The 15,530-nt window shown below is 33.3% G+C and overlaps 1 protein-coding gene and 1 non-coding gene across 2 annotated transcripts in view; both read right to left on the bottom strand.

Annotated features, from left to right (window-relative positions):
- The window catches only part of LOC149412080 (multiple PDZ domain protein-like), a 402,130-nt gene that overhangs the window by 159,514 nt on the left and 227,086 nt on the right, over positions 1-15,530 (bottom strand). The window lies entirely within an intron of this gene.
- Positions 10,846-10,918, bottom strand: TRNAA-GGC (transfer RNA alanine (anticodon GGC)). The gene has a single exon. It is a non-coding gene; the product is annotated as a tRNA-Ala (tRNA).

The following is a 15,530-nucleotide window of genomic DNA, read 5'->3' as shown; positions in this document are numbered from 1 at the left end:
AGTTAGTCTGTTACAATAACCCGCACTGCACAGCTCACTATAAACCGCATCCGCGCAAGATCTTAACTCGCTTATCTTATTACATTTTACATCCGCTCCTCTCTCGTGCAAAACCGCTTTGTGTTCAGTGCCATCGCTGTGAGGAGAATAGACAGGAAGAAAACGAGTGCCCCTTTTCCTAATAGTGAGTCCCTTTTTATCCATACAACATATTATTGTCTAATGTGCAGTGGTAATTACACTAACATTCAAGGTCATTCGACAATCATTTTTACACTCCTTAAAAAACATACGATAGCACCTTTTACACACCAACACCTAAATTCAAATTAAATTTTAGCTGATTGCCTCCTGGCTTAAATAAACGTAATATTTTGCTATTTTGTATTTTGTATGATTATTTAACTCTCCGTCCACCCCTTCAGTCTGTCTCTATATGGTAGAGTGAGCTTTGTTTAAAAAGGGGTAACTTTTTCACAAGGGGTGAAATGCCCGAAAGGAATTTCTAAAAAAATAACCCAGATACATACATGGATACATGTTCTGAAGGGATTTTATACCCAATTGGTCAATCCCTATTGACAAGTGGAATATAATCACCCTCTATTGCGCGTTCAGAGAGTTTTAAAGGATTAGCACAGTGTCTGCCAAACTTTTGTACTTCACGGCACAGTGAATGGAGTTAATTCCACGGCACACCAAATAAAAAATGCCTTAAAAAGTAAATGTACTTTAGTATCGGTCAGTGGCTGAGTTAACATCGCATTTGGGTCCCTCCCAGGCGTAGTGTGTTCAATTCCTCGGCTAGTCCTCCATCACAATACAACCAAAATTTTCCGCTTAATGTGATGTTAATGAGATTTTGAAATATTTTCAAGTTATTCATAATCCGGGAATATATGTCTTTCTTTTTAAAATAACAAATCTAAATTAGCTTAATATGAATAAAGGAAATCATAGTGTAGGTAAGAAAAATATATTTTATCCATGTATACGTACAAAATTAGATAAACAACACGTAACTGCGCGTCTACCAACTGTAAATGATTTTGTTTTTTTAAATTTAATTTCCACGAGCGCTGAAAAATCAAATTTGCAAAGATACAACGATCCAAACGGCAACAGAGATTTAATGGCTGTTGTAGCTAATCGAAGATTTTGACTCCAAAGCGATATTCAAAATGCTGACAACTCTAGCAATGCAAATGAGGCTTTGTGCACAGGGGGTGGTTTGTAGATCTATTAAAATTTCCTCCTCTGTTAGAGTCAGGTAGGTCCCATCGAATTGTGCGAATGGATTGATGACCCACTGGCACATTTGATAACCAAGTGATGGAAAATACTTGGAGAAAGGAGTTTTAATGTCCTCTGCACCACTGGAATTTTTTTAAATTTGTTTGAAAAAGCGTTTACACCTGGAATAACATCCAGGGCTTTGCTCTAATAATAAAATAAACTAACCCCATCCTCTTCAGACATTTATTAATGTAACATACTTTGACTAAGAACTAACTACCAACATTATCTTAATTTTCTACATTTCCCAACTGTCCGGAGCACGGGGGACTGTAATGTCCCCAATTTGGGTATTTGTCGAGCTGAAGCGATTGAATAGAGGAAGGAAATGCGGAAAAGGTAGATTGAAAAGAACTTGGCTGTTCCAATCTGATCACCAAGTACGGCTATTGTGCCTTCAAGGAATCTTTCGATTCTCAATAATAAAGGTTGATATTGAGAGTATCTATGACTCTTGATATTGCTCGATAACCCAGTGGGAAGGACGCTCGGCTAGCAGTCGGACGATCTACTCCAAATCAACGTACCTAATGAAATTCTGCACTGTGAATCATGAATATTGTACCCATACAGTATACAATATGTAATATTTACTACGAACTGCATAAAAGTAAATTTTTTGTGTTCCTACGTCAAAATTTACGATTTGTTTAGCTTTAGAAACTGGCCCCATTCTCTACCTCGAGTGGCGATAGTTTTTTTCTTGTGTATACTAATATTCTTATCCACACGAGAGATGGAGATTTCCGGGTGTTCGGTCTTCGATTCAGCCATTCGATCGAATTAATGTCGAACCTCCAAGTAATGAATCCAATTTCAGCGTTGATCCCATATTTTTGGGGTTTATAAATTTAACAAAAAATTTATAATTAATTTTAATTAATAAAAATCACCTACCTAGTTATTGGTAGCCATCGCTCGAGTGGTTATCCTGCAGTAATGAAACTTAAACTTGCATGACAACAACCTTTTCGTTTTGTTTCCAAGAACATAAATCATGTATACAGCCTTGTTAAGTTTCTAGCTCAAAACTAAACGCTTATATACCTGGAATTTCATAATCTAAAATCGATATTTCAAGCAAAAAATGTCAGCGTCTATTATCCATGGTTAATAATTAATCGATGTGACATGTGACCTACGCTTATCCTAGACAAAATATAATCTAGATCTGAGGGATATTAATGCCAATATTGTTTTTAAAAAGATTCGTTGGTTCAACTTACAGTGTCGTTATCTCATGTCAACAAATGCCAATTTGCTGCATATTACGTATATAATAAAGGTAAGACTTGTGAATAATAATATATAAATTATTAATTCTGGATTTAACTCCTTTACTTGTGGAAAACTATTGAACTAGAATACGTTAAATGATAAGTTCGTAACCAAGTTAGGAATAATTAATGGAACACTATTACTGAAAACTTGTAAATATAATAGATAGCATAGATACATAGGGTCTGGAAACTGGTCGTTGTACTCGTTTTTGCATAAAAACTATTTTGATTTGAGCTTTCGTTTTCGAGTAAATCGAGTCCGAAGTTGGAATTTTTTATGGAAAATTAAAAAAAAACCTCGTTGGCTACGGGGTTACTTTCAGATTTTTATGGTCGTTTGAAATGCTTAGAAGCATAGACCCGGCTCCAAAATCCTGAAATTGTGAAAAAATGAAAAGGAAAAAACGAAATGTTTTTTTGTAGAAATGTTATTTTTTTTAATTGTGATGCAGATTCATCATTTTCACGCTTGTAGCAGTAGTTTCCGGACACCATGTATAACAGAATATGTAATAATATTATTACGTTGTACGGTGATGTTTTTTTAACTACTATTTTTATCTACTATATTACTATCATTTTGTATTTTATTCGTTGATCGTGAAAAAATAAAATAATCAAACGTATAAAAATTAGTAACATGACAATTCAACACAGTAGCTAATTAACGCCCCTTTGAAAAGTGATATAAAATCAATAAAAGCTATGAACCTAACCTAACGTAAGCTTTTAACATTGATTTTAATCTAATAATTTTAAATCACTTTTTAAAAGTGTGTTGAATTGTTAATGTGTCCCCAAATTACCGATACATTCCAAAAATTTATTGACGCATCCCCTATATTACTAAAGCATTACCACAATTGCTAGTGATTTTCCCAAATTACTGATGCATTCCCCGAAATTTTCTAATTCCATATGCTCCTGGAAGTTGATACTCTAGACTATGAATGCTAATATAATATAATGTATACGACCGTTCTCTTATATTTCTCCCAAAATGTTCAACGCACTGACCATTGATACCAAAATGTTCAACACACTGAGCATTGATACCAAAATGTTCAACGTATTGAGCATTGATACCAAAATTTTCAACACACTGAGCATTGATACCAAAATGTTGAACGCACTGAGCGTTGATACCAAAATGTTCAACGCATTAAGCATTGATACCAAAATGTTCAACACACTGAGCCCTGATACCAAAATGTTCAACGCACTGAGCAATGATACCAATATGTTCAACCATAGACTAAATACAACACATCAATGTGTACAATGCACTGAGCGTTGATACCAAAATTAATGTTCAAGGCACTGAGCATTGATACCAGAATATCGAAACCTGATCATCTTTATACCATAAGTTTTCAAAATTTATTATAAAGTGAAGGAACTATTTTAAAGAATGCCTCACCTAATTAAAATAAGATACTTTGGGTTTTTTATTATTTTTTATATTACTTAATTAAAAATATATTTTTTTCTAATCTTTAATTTCATTCTTTCAACAAGTTAAGTTATTTATTTATTTTGATTGACGGAAAATAGCAGTTTATAATAATGTTGGTTTATACACGTGCAGTTTGGTTGACCGAGAGACCAACTATACATCTCATTAGACAATGTATTGGTATAATGAGGGATATTATTTACTTACTTACTATTTATCATTATTCTTTACTTAATGTTCTTTATGTGTTATTATTTACCTATTTTTATTTAGTTATTTTATTTTTTTCTTATGTTTTAGGTTGGTTATGTTAGATAGGCCAGCACAGGTACCTTGTACTTTAGTTTACAGAAGAATATTATTGTTGCCAACTTACTATAAACGTACTATCCAATGTTTCTTTTGCAGTCATTTTTGTTTTATTCTTCGTACAATTGTTATTAAAATTTTATTTATTTTTGCTATTGGCCACGACACAAACGTGTCATAAACTTTTCTTTTGTGGGTTTAAATTTAATTTCATTATTATATTATGTTTACTTATAAGTGTTTTTTTAAATTATGTAATTGTAAAGCTGCACATATTGACACATGAATGCCCTAGTGAGATGTGCAGATTATGTTTTTTTATGTCAAATATTTTTTGAATAAATAAATAAATTAATAAATTGTATTTAAGAAAACAATTAACAGGTTTTATGTTCTATCCACAAACTTCTACTACCATTATACGAGCTTTTGCCTAGTGTCGTTTTAATATATACCTACATAAGAAAATTATAAATGAGAATTGTACTGATTGAACGCTTGAAAAAATCTGGAGAAGCATACTCTTCTAACGGGGGAGTAACTCAATATACAGAACGGTATCACGTTCCCGTCAGGAGTGCAAGGTAAATACATTATTTGCGCCCGGGGGTGAAGTTTATATAGCGCGCAGAGCCGAGGGGTGTGGAGGGTGGCGTAGTTTGGGGAGGTAAAGAACGAGTTATTGAATTTTTGAATTTGATATTTTATTGAGATTGATTTGTGTGTCAAAAAGATTCTAAACTAACCTAAGCTAAACTAAGTTTTTTGGATTGTAAATTTAATAATTTCAATGATTTTAAAAATTAATTATAATGCTAGGTTAATTTTAATGTATCATCAAGCTATTCTAAAGCGTACAGTCTATTAAAAAAACTCCAGATTGGTGAGTTCTGGAGTCACTAAATTTTCATTTGTTTTTCTGTCTGGACTGTCTAGGATCAACACAACTATTTTATTGAAATATCCATTAAACTTTTTTTTTTGTTTCATGTTTTTAAATATTTAAAAAAATAGAGTTTTTGGTAAAATGGAATTGAAACTCGGGAAACCACGGGTAAAAAATAATAATTTTTAAACTTGTCAGGAGCTTTTAGATAATGAAGGTAATGAATATTTAAGCTCACAAAATAAAGAATGGGAAATTTTTAATAAAATCATTGAGAACATTTTATTAAATATATAAATAGGTACTTGATGTCTAAATTCCAACAAAACTTCTTTTGATGTCGTAAATGTTAGTAATATTCATAAACATATGCGAGATAAACTTTATACACTGAGCTCGATAAAATAAATAAAATTTAGCTTGGATTTATACATTTGACAGCTAATTGATTTTATTAGATAATCGTGATGAGAAGAAACATGGCTTTATTTTGCAATCCGTTGTTAAAATCTGAGCCGTTTTTCAGAGATTTCTTAATAATTTTATTTAATGGGATCTTGTCATCCCCAATGGCCAATTGGGACGTGTCGTGAGATTAAAGGGAATAGGGACTGAAAAGAAAAGAGTTAGAGAAAGCTAAATAAGTGTCTGACTTTTCAGATCTGGTCACCAAAAAAGGCTAAAGCCATTTCAAACAATGTATTAATCGAATAATATTTTGTAACCAGAGCGACCGGGGTAACACTTATTTCATCAAAATGACAATTAAACACACCTTTAAAAAGTGATTAAAAGTGATGAAACAAAAACTAGGTTAAATAGTTACCTATGTAAACTATTTAACATTGTTTTTTTTCATCACTTTTCATGACTTTATATCACTTTTTGTAGGTGTGTTGAACTGTCATTTTGATGAGATACCCGGTCACCGTAACAAACAATTTTATTTATATAATTAGATTTACGAAATATTATCGTCAATAAAAAAACGACATAGTTAACTGCTGTCTCCCGACCACAACTTGAATTAGATTTTAAACATTTACTTTAATACATTTACATACTTTTTGTAGGTTATAATTCTAAAGTCATATTTTTTTACACTTTTCTTTCGAACCAGCGACATATTGAAACATCGTCCATTTATCAAAAGGCAAAATTAATATTATAGTTACCTACAGAGATACCTCGTACGTACGTAGTAAGAAAAATAATAGATTTTATACTTAGGTTGGTATTTCACCACCTCTGAGTAAACGTGTCAAATAACTTTAATCAGCGTTATAAGGCCGTAAGCCGGCGAGTGTTTCAACACCGTCAAGGAGCTGCAAATTAGTTAATCTTTAGACTTGCTGAAACAGACATATAATTGACGAGTAGCCTCTCCCAGGAGAGGTGAAATACCCCATAGTATTTGATAAACGATCCATTTGTAATTTAGCTAGGTATCACCCGAAAATCTACATCATATATTTTTAAATTGAAACAGAACAAATTAAATTGACGTTTACACGCCCGAATTCGACGAACCTATGACTTCTAGTTACGCATTCGACGATCCCGCTCGGCTAACAAGGAAATCAGAACTGGATAAAAACACAAATGTGAAACAAATGTCTTAAAAAAAACACCTTCTTAATTTCATTTAATTAGACACCCATCTTTTTACAGGGATGATTAAAAGTATTGTGGCATTTAGTTCATTTAGAGTTAGATATAGGCGCTGGCGGAGGAAGCCGGGTGATAACAATAAAATAATAGAGAAATAAGGTGTAGCTACCTTATCTGTTTACTTCCGCCAGGGTGGGTACTCAATCCTTACGCATTTAGCATTTCATTCGTAGTCTAAATTAAATAAACTCTGCTTGCGTAGGAATTTTTCCAAGCGAGTTTCTTTCTCAACGATTCTGATTTTAGAAAAGATGTAAATAAATGTATTAACTCTTTTGATCTAGACTAGAGATGAGGCGTATTTATCGTACCCAGTAAAAGTACCGGGTATTTTCGTGCGATACTTTGTACTTGTGACAAATCTCCAAAATACGTGGTTCCAAAATACTCAAAAGTATTTTATACTTGGACTAAATATTTTTAATAGGTCCTTTTACCAGGTACTTTTGATGGGTATTTTCAAAAGGTACTTTTACAAGATATTTTTGATAGATATTTTGGTGGGTATTTTTAATAGGTATATTTACCAGGTATTTTTGATGGTGATTTGGATGGGTATTTTATTTAGGTACTTTTGATTACTTTTAATAGGTATTTTGAACCGGCATTTTTAAAAAATGTGGGGATTTTTCGACAGGGAATTCCGTAGCCACTCTCCCCCCATGAATTTGAAATTCTTTGTGGGGAATCAACATTTGAAATTTATGTGGGGAATTAGTTTCACAGAAATTCTCTAACAAACCTCCCATGGATTTGGAATAATTATTGGGGGAATCAATTTTTTGTGGAAAATTAAATTTGTGGGTAATCTGTCGGTAGAAATTATGTGATTTTATGTACAGTTACTTATTCTTAATCAATCCTCATTATTGTACCCAGTAACGAAAAGTACTCATAGGACCCACCTCTAGTCTCTATTAATATTTACGGGATTTTTGTGAATTTCAATTGCCTCCGTAATCAGCCGTGTTCTATAAGTTTTGGGTCTCCTTAGGACTTTAGGGACAAATCCAAAATAATGCCCGGTTCCAATCAAATGCTCGGCAATTGCCGATTTGTCAGGGTGGCCGAGTTTACAAGCTCTGAAGTGGGAAAAGGCACGTTAAAGGATACTAGCTACTAGCAACAACCTAACCTAATCGCATACCGATAATTCCTGGAATTATCGGTATGCGATCTGTGAACTAAAGTGGCGCCACCTCACCGAAGAGTTACAGAGGCATCGGTGAAATAAATTATTTATTATAGATACGTTATTATAAATCATTTTCTAATAATTTATTTTAAGGAAAAACACCAGTTCTCGAAGAGTTAAATGTTAAGGTCTCAATCCACGAAGTAAGATCCCACCTCCGAGGGTTAAATAAATACTATGAGAAGTAACATTTCCCGGCAGACTTGATGCTATTAATGCAGGTAGCAGCGCCCCAGTTCGCAAGGATCAATACCTAGTACGTGTTACATGTCCTTAGTCCTTAGCGGTGCAAAACCTTTGACATAGCGGAAACCTACACGAAGAAAAATATTATAATGATATAAAATATTTAATTATTGAAGACAATATTAGCGACTCTCAAATGAAGATTTCAAACAGAAAAAGATGTCGCAAATTAAAATTAAAATAAGATTAATTTATCCTAGACACTGTCTAGATTGCATTTAGTTCGAGTAGAATCTTGAAATCGTACATACAGATAGCAGCCAATAAAAATGTACGGTGAGAAAATGAAGATAATGTTGATAGTTCTTATACGAAGTATGATACAGTTAAATATGACCAAAGGAAATAGGGCCGCATTAGCTCAGTTGGTATTGGTGCCCCGGCAAGGCCAGGGTCCTGGGTTCAAGACCTAGATTTTTCTGTTTCAATTTTTCGTTTAAGAATCGCTAATATTGTCTTGAATAATTGAATATTACATTTTGAGTTAATTTATTAAAGATCTCTTCAAATTATTCTTATTCCGGTTAAAAACAGGACTGCATGCCTTTAAAGAAGAAATTGACGGGTAGTTGCGCGTGAGGTTTAAAATTGAATAGCCTTAAATGTGTACCCTTCACCCCCCTTTGCCCCTTGTCCCCTTTCCGTGATCCGGGCCAAAGACAAGGAGTAATGTTATCAGTGTTATCGTTGCATTCCCCGCGAACATTCGTGTCATATTGAAACCCGCATATGTTGAACTCGGCTGTGATTATTTTGGAGCACAATCGTCCAGTGAAACGTTTTTACCCGCTGCAGTGAATTTCACTGTGTTTTTGTTTGTGTTAAGTGAGCGAATGTTAATTGTATGCAAACTGATAAGAGAACAGAACCAGCGGCTTAAGGAGAACGAGACCAGGGTAAGTCTTTGGCCTTTCCTACTCATTTTCCTCTTGCAAACACTAAGGCAATTCAATTCGTTTTTGTTTGGCTTAGTCTATATCGCATCCGCAATACCGCAACCCCCCGCACAATTGCGTACGAAAGAGTTGCGCACAACCAACGGGTTTTCTAAATAGGACTGCATGCCTTTAAAGAAGTAGGAATTGACAGGTTTCCTAAATAGGACTGCATGCCTTTAAAGAAGGAATTGACAGGTTTTCTAAATAGGACTGCATGCCTTTAAAGAAGGAATTGACAGGTTTCCTAAATAGGACTGCATGCCTTTAAATAAGGTATTGACAGGTTTCCTAAATAGGACTGCATGCCTTTAAAGAAGTAGGAATTGACAGGTTTCCTAAATAGGACTGCATGCCTTTAAATAAGGAATTGACAGGTTTTCTAAATAGGACTGCATGCCTTTAAAGAAGGAATTGACAGGTTTTCTAAATATGACTGCATGCCTTTAAAGAAGGAATTGACAGGTTTTCTAAATAGGACTGCATGCCTTTAAAGAAGGAATTGACAGGTTTTCTAAATAGGACTGCATGCCTTTAAAGAAGGAATTGACAGGTTTTCTAAATAGGACTGCATGCATTTAAATAAGGAATTGACAGGTTTTCTAAATAAGACTGCATTCCTTTAATGAAGGAATTGACAGGTTTTCTAAATAGGACTGCATGCCTTTAAAGAAGGAATTGACAGGTTTCCTAAATAGGACTGCATGCCTTTAAAGAAGGAATTGACAGGTTTTCTAAATAGGACTGAATGCCTTTAAAGAAGAAATTGACAGGTTTCCTAAATAAACTATCAGAAAAAAAGAATGATAAATATGATTAATAAAATCAATTCTAATGTTTTCGCATTTTATCATCAGGACAAATTCAAATTCAAAAAAATATTTATTGCACAAAAATACAGAGTACAAAGGGTATAGCTTATAGGTACAGTTAAAATACACATTATATTACATAACCCAATAATTACATGTTAAACGAATTAATTAATTACAAACGCAGGTGCATGAACACGTGTTCCGATATATTATGAATGTACTAAACATTTATTAGGAATTGGTATGCTATTCCGATTTTAACAGGATTTTAATAAATCAGCATTTTTTCAGTGTATTAATGGTAAATTCATGTAACTTAGCAATTGTAATTTATTATAAGTATTATTCATTACTGGCCCTGGTTATTATTTACGCAATGATTATAGTAAGTACTGCTTTGCGTTTTGACTTTATATTATATTTATTGATCGTGGTTTTTTATTCATATGTCTAAAAAATTACTTTTATTCTTCTTATTTTATACACTACGTACTCTATTTAATCTACTCCTTCAATATTAATCTAAATGTAACATTTCTTAAGCCTAATCTAACTTAGCAATGAAATTTTTTACTGTATATTCCTGTCACTTCTCTCAGAACAGGTTAGTTAGGTAGATAATGATAATAGCATACAATTAAATTATAAAGAGAATTAATTATGATTACTACTAATATTGTTAACAAATTAATATGAGCAATAATTATTAGCCTTGAACCCACATTTAAATTGAAAAAATCTTTGAGAAAAAATAAATGCCGACGGCGGGAATCGAACCCGCAGCCTTCTGATTGCCGGTCAGGTGCACTAGCCACTATGCTACGTTGGCTTTTTTTAAACCGCCAAATAATTCAATAAATACTGGTATTTTATTAAATAATTATTGCTAATTAGATTTTTTCACCTGACAACAACCAAATTTATTTTTGCAGGAAAGGCATTATTAAATACTAAATCTCATACTTGGTGGCGTCGAGAATAATTATTGTATAAAAACCTTGTCTAATAAGTTTTTCTCTAAAAAAATTCTGATATTGTTGTTCATTTTGTTTGACGTAAAAAATATATATTTCATTAAACGCAGATTTATCGGCACTGAACTGAACTGAATTAATGCAAACCGCTGCTTTCCTAAATTAATAAACAAATACATCATTCAAATATTCAAGCACATTTCAGATAGATTTGTATTTACCGAGTTCGTAGTCCGTTTCCTGATCCTCTGCTATAGTCTCCATTGGTCTGCAGGGACATCCGTTAAGGAAATGTTGCATAAGGATCCTTTTCGCACATCAGAAAACGTGGCACCGCTCATACCTCGAGTTCCAAACACTTGTACACTTTAACGTGACGTCAGCAACGAAATGTGTCAAGCGACGCTACGAAAGCACACGATTATCACCTTTTAGATTTTTATTAAATTTTAATAATTGCCCAGATATTATAATTATGTACGATTCTCACTTTTTATTTTATAATTTTTATTTTTAAAATCACTTTTTAACACTTAAAACATCAGACGATTTTTTTGGTCCATATTTTTTTATACGCCTTATATACTCTTACACTTATTTTTTGTTTACCAATAATGGGCACTTATGGGAGTTTTTCTTAGAGTTTTGGTGTGTACTTAGATGATCACAGTATTGTTTCTAGGGATATTAATTTTATTTAACTATGGTTCTTTATATTGTATTTTTTCATTAATTGTACCTACCTGTAATAGATATTTGATTCTGTTAAAGCAGAGGTTCCCAAAGTGGTTCATGTAGGCCCCCAGGGGTCGATATCGGCTTGCTGGGGGTCAATGTCAGCGAGAAAAAAATTTGGGGTCCACGATTTTCAAATAGGGGTACTTACGAGAGGACCCCCATTTACCTTAAGTCAATATTTAGGAGTTCCGTAAATGACACAATACACCTAACACAAATAATACAGTTTACGTAATACTAATAATAGACTGAAAAATTACTTATTTGATATTTGTATGTTTATATATCGTAAAGTTGTTTATTGAGGTATATAAATAAAATTATACGTTCCTTTTCTCGTCAGTATTAATATATTGAAGCAAAACATTGCACATCGCAAGCCGCGAATTTTCCTAGATTCCCAACTTGGTTTTGAAAAACGTCCAGGGTAATAATGACGTTCAACATTTAAATGTACTTCACACAGATTTCAAAACTATGTTTGAGGACATTTTGAATGTGGAAGTGGAATGTTGAAGAATCAGATATCATATGACAAGAAGAACTGATCGGAATAAGCGCTAACAAAGAACTTAAGGGGCAGTTCTGTAGGGCCAGCTACAGAAAGAAATTCCCGTTGCTTATCCTGCTCCATTTTCATTTGGTGTAATACCTCGCAAGGGCGCCTCTGTCTGCACAATGTAAAGACAGAGGAACTATACCGCCACCCGGTTGTTGGACAAGCAAGGGGAGGGAGTCTTCTTACGAAAAAGAAAAATGATTATCACATGGGACGTTAATAGTATTAGGAAAATTAAATATTCGGCAGGCAGCGGGTCTACGGAAAAAATATATTTGGCAAGTGGTCTACGGGGCAAAATAGTTTGAGAACCTCTGTGTTAAAGCATGATTGTTATAGGCAACACATTTATCAGCATAAGAAAATAATTGAAGCACATAGATGAAGCCATAAAAACTTCAGCAAAAAATTTGAACTTTCTCTATTTAGGATTATATAGGCGAAAGCTACTGTTTTCACCCTTCAACATTTTTTCTATCGTTAGCTATAGTATTTTAAAATGTTTATTTAGATATTTTTTATCAAATTTTTGTACAATAGATTAATTATCCGTTGCAGGAATTGCTAAAATTGATAAAATTTTCAACTGCTAAAATTTTGGTGACTGGCAAGATTTATCAGCTTGCCACACTGAAAAGACGCGTACCCCTCATGGGCTATTGCGGCGAACAAGATAATCAATCCGATCCGAGCACCCGAAGAGTCGTGTGTTCTACATAGTTTCTTCCCGCGTTTATCTTCTGGTAATTTTATGCGATATTAAATAAAAATAATATGTTTTTAAATGAAAATAATCTACCAAACGATTGTCTCTACAATACGCGACATTTTTACAATTTTATAATGATATATTATCAAGACAAATACAATGGAATTGGATAATATATCATGACAAAATGCGACGATATTCGGATAATTAATATTAAATGATAATAATTACAAAAATTACATGAAACTAAGCCGATATACGCGTCTGTCTGTTTGTAGGTTTATATAAACAGGGTTTTCCAATAAGAGGTGTTATTTTGAATAGCCCGCTATTTCGGCAGATATTATTTTCAAAGCTGTCATTTTTTGACATTTGACAAGTAAAAACTACGCCATTAATAAAAATGGAACGATACACGCTTCAACAACACATTGAAATTATTAAAATTCACTTGAGTGAATCAAATGCAAATCATCTTGAGTGATGAGGCCCATTTCCACCTCAGTGGCTTCGTCAACAAGCAACACTGTCGCATCTGGGGCTCGGAAAAACCAAGAATTATTGTTGAAAAGCCTATCTATCCTCAACGTGTGACTGTTTGCTGCGGTTTATGGTCCGGCGGAGTCATTGGACCTTAGTTTTTTGAAAATGAGGCTTGAGCAACAGTTACGGTGAATGGATTGCGCTATCGAGAGATGATTAATGATTTTTTATGGCTGGAATTGGATGGTATTGATCTTGAAGCAAAACATTGCACATCGGAAGCCGCGAATTTTTGTTAAAACCATTGATCTTTTACGATTGAATATCAAAATAACACCTCTTATTCGAAAACACTGTATAATACATGCATATTTTTTATAGAAAGAAGAGAACAGTCGATGTTTTGTAATTAAGTCTTAAAAAGTATTTTTTCGGTCGCTTATATTGCTAAAGCTGGCTAAGCTTTATGAGATACATAAAAATATGTGCTACGGAATTGTATATCATAAAAGGCCTACAGAATAGTCCGCAATGGCATATGTCTATTTCCTATGGATAACCCCCAGGATGCGGCGGGTATATGTCAGCTAGTTTACGTATATTACTATTTCACTGACGTATAGCTTTTTAACTAGATGTAACAACATAGGAACCTATGCGCTTTTATATTGTAGAATAAATCCAACTCTAGGGGTATTATGAATCGATAGCAAAAAAACTAGTTCAATAATTTCGATTTCGTGTTGCTATTTATAAATCAACGATATAAAAACTTTAGAGGTGTTGAAAAAATCATACATTATAAGTCGCGCAATTAAGGGGGATTTTTTTAAAATATGCCATTTTCTTTTTTCCGCTAAAACGAAGCTTTCGTTTTTATTCGTGAATATGGCGGTGTTGACGTCACGCCGGGCACAGATAAGTGACAGTCGTCTTACCAGCTAGTGGGGTTTTCTACGTAATTATGACGTTTAGGCCAGTTGGAACCCTTTTTTAAAATCAATAATTAAGATTAATAATTTTTTTTATTTTATATATTTTTTAATACAGCGATCAGAATCAGAAAATATACTTTATATTTTCCACACATTTTTAAAAGTATAGTTGAAAGAAAAACTCATTTGAGTTTGTATGCAAGTACGTGCTGTTTGTAAGCAATGCATCTTTGTGAGTGATATGCTGTTTTTTTTAGTGTGAATATCGCTATATGAGTCCTAAATTCCGGGGCCAGTGAGACTATGGCAGCCCCAATGAGGCTGAATGAGTAGGGAGTGAACCTATTAAGATATTCAGATCCTGTCACCAAACACAAGAGTTTAAGCCATTTTAGGAATCTTTTCGATTCTGAATGGTTGTCTTTCAAGAAGGCGATACTGATAGTAACATGTAATACATTTCTTAAATCCAACAAATGAACTCAAACATCCGAGCATTACATAATAACATTATTTGAAATATCTTTTGAAAGTGTATTACACATAATAAACATAAGATAACATAGCATACTAGCATCGGAATTCTCTGGCCCGATATTCAGATTTGCCTGCTTTATATTTGTGGAGATTTATTTCGAGTATGATTTATAGTCGATGTCGATTCCGTATTCAAATCAAGCAATCAGACTATATTTAGTTTTATTCGAAGTTCGACCAAAATAATTGGAAAATTGAGATATTTTTGTAGCGTTTTATCGATAGACTTATGTCGTGTTTTTAAGAAAATTTTACGTTACAATTATTTCAATTTTTTCTTTATCTACTTACAAAAAGTTTTGTTTTATTTATATCAGTTTCAGAGAGATAGGTTCTATCAGCATCAGGTGAAAGACAATTATTCAGAATCGGAAGGTCACTTGAATTGGCAATAGCCGTGTTTCGTGACCAGAGTACTTGGCACAATCGATCGATAAAGGATTTATCAATAATGTCGATAACAGTTCAAGGCGAATAAATTAAGAACACTTAGTCGTTGTGAACTA

Source organism: Hesperophylax consimilis, chromosome 24 (assembly GCF_061612785.1).
Source record: "Hesperophylax consimilis isolate HC1 chromosome 24, BYU_Hcon_1.0, whole genome shotgun sequence".
NCBI lineage: Eukaryota > Metazoa > Arthropoda > Insecta > Trichoptera > Limnephilidae > Hesperophylax > Hesperophylax consimilis.
Note: the sequence above shows the minus strand (reverse complement) of the source record. Positions and strands in the feature narration are given on the sequence as shown.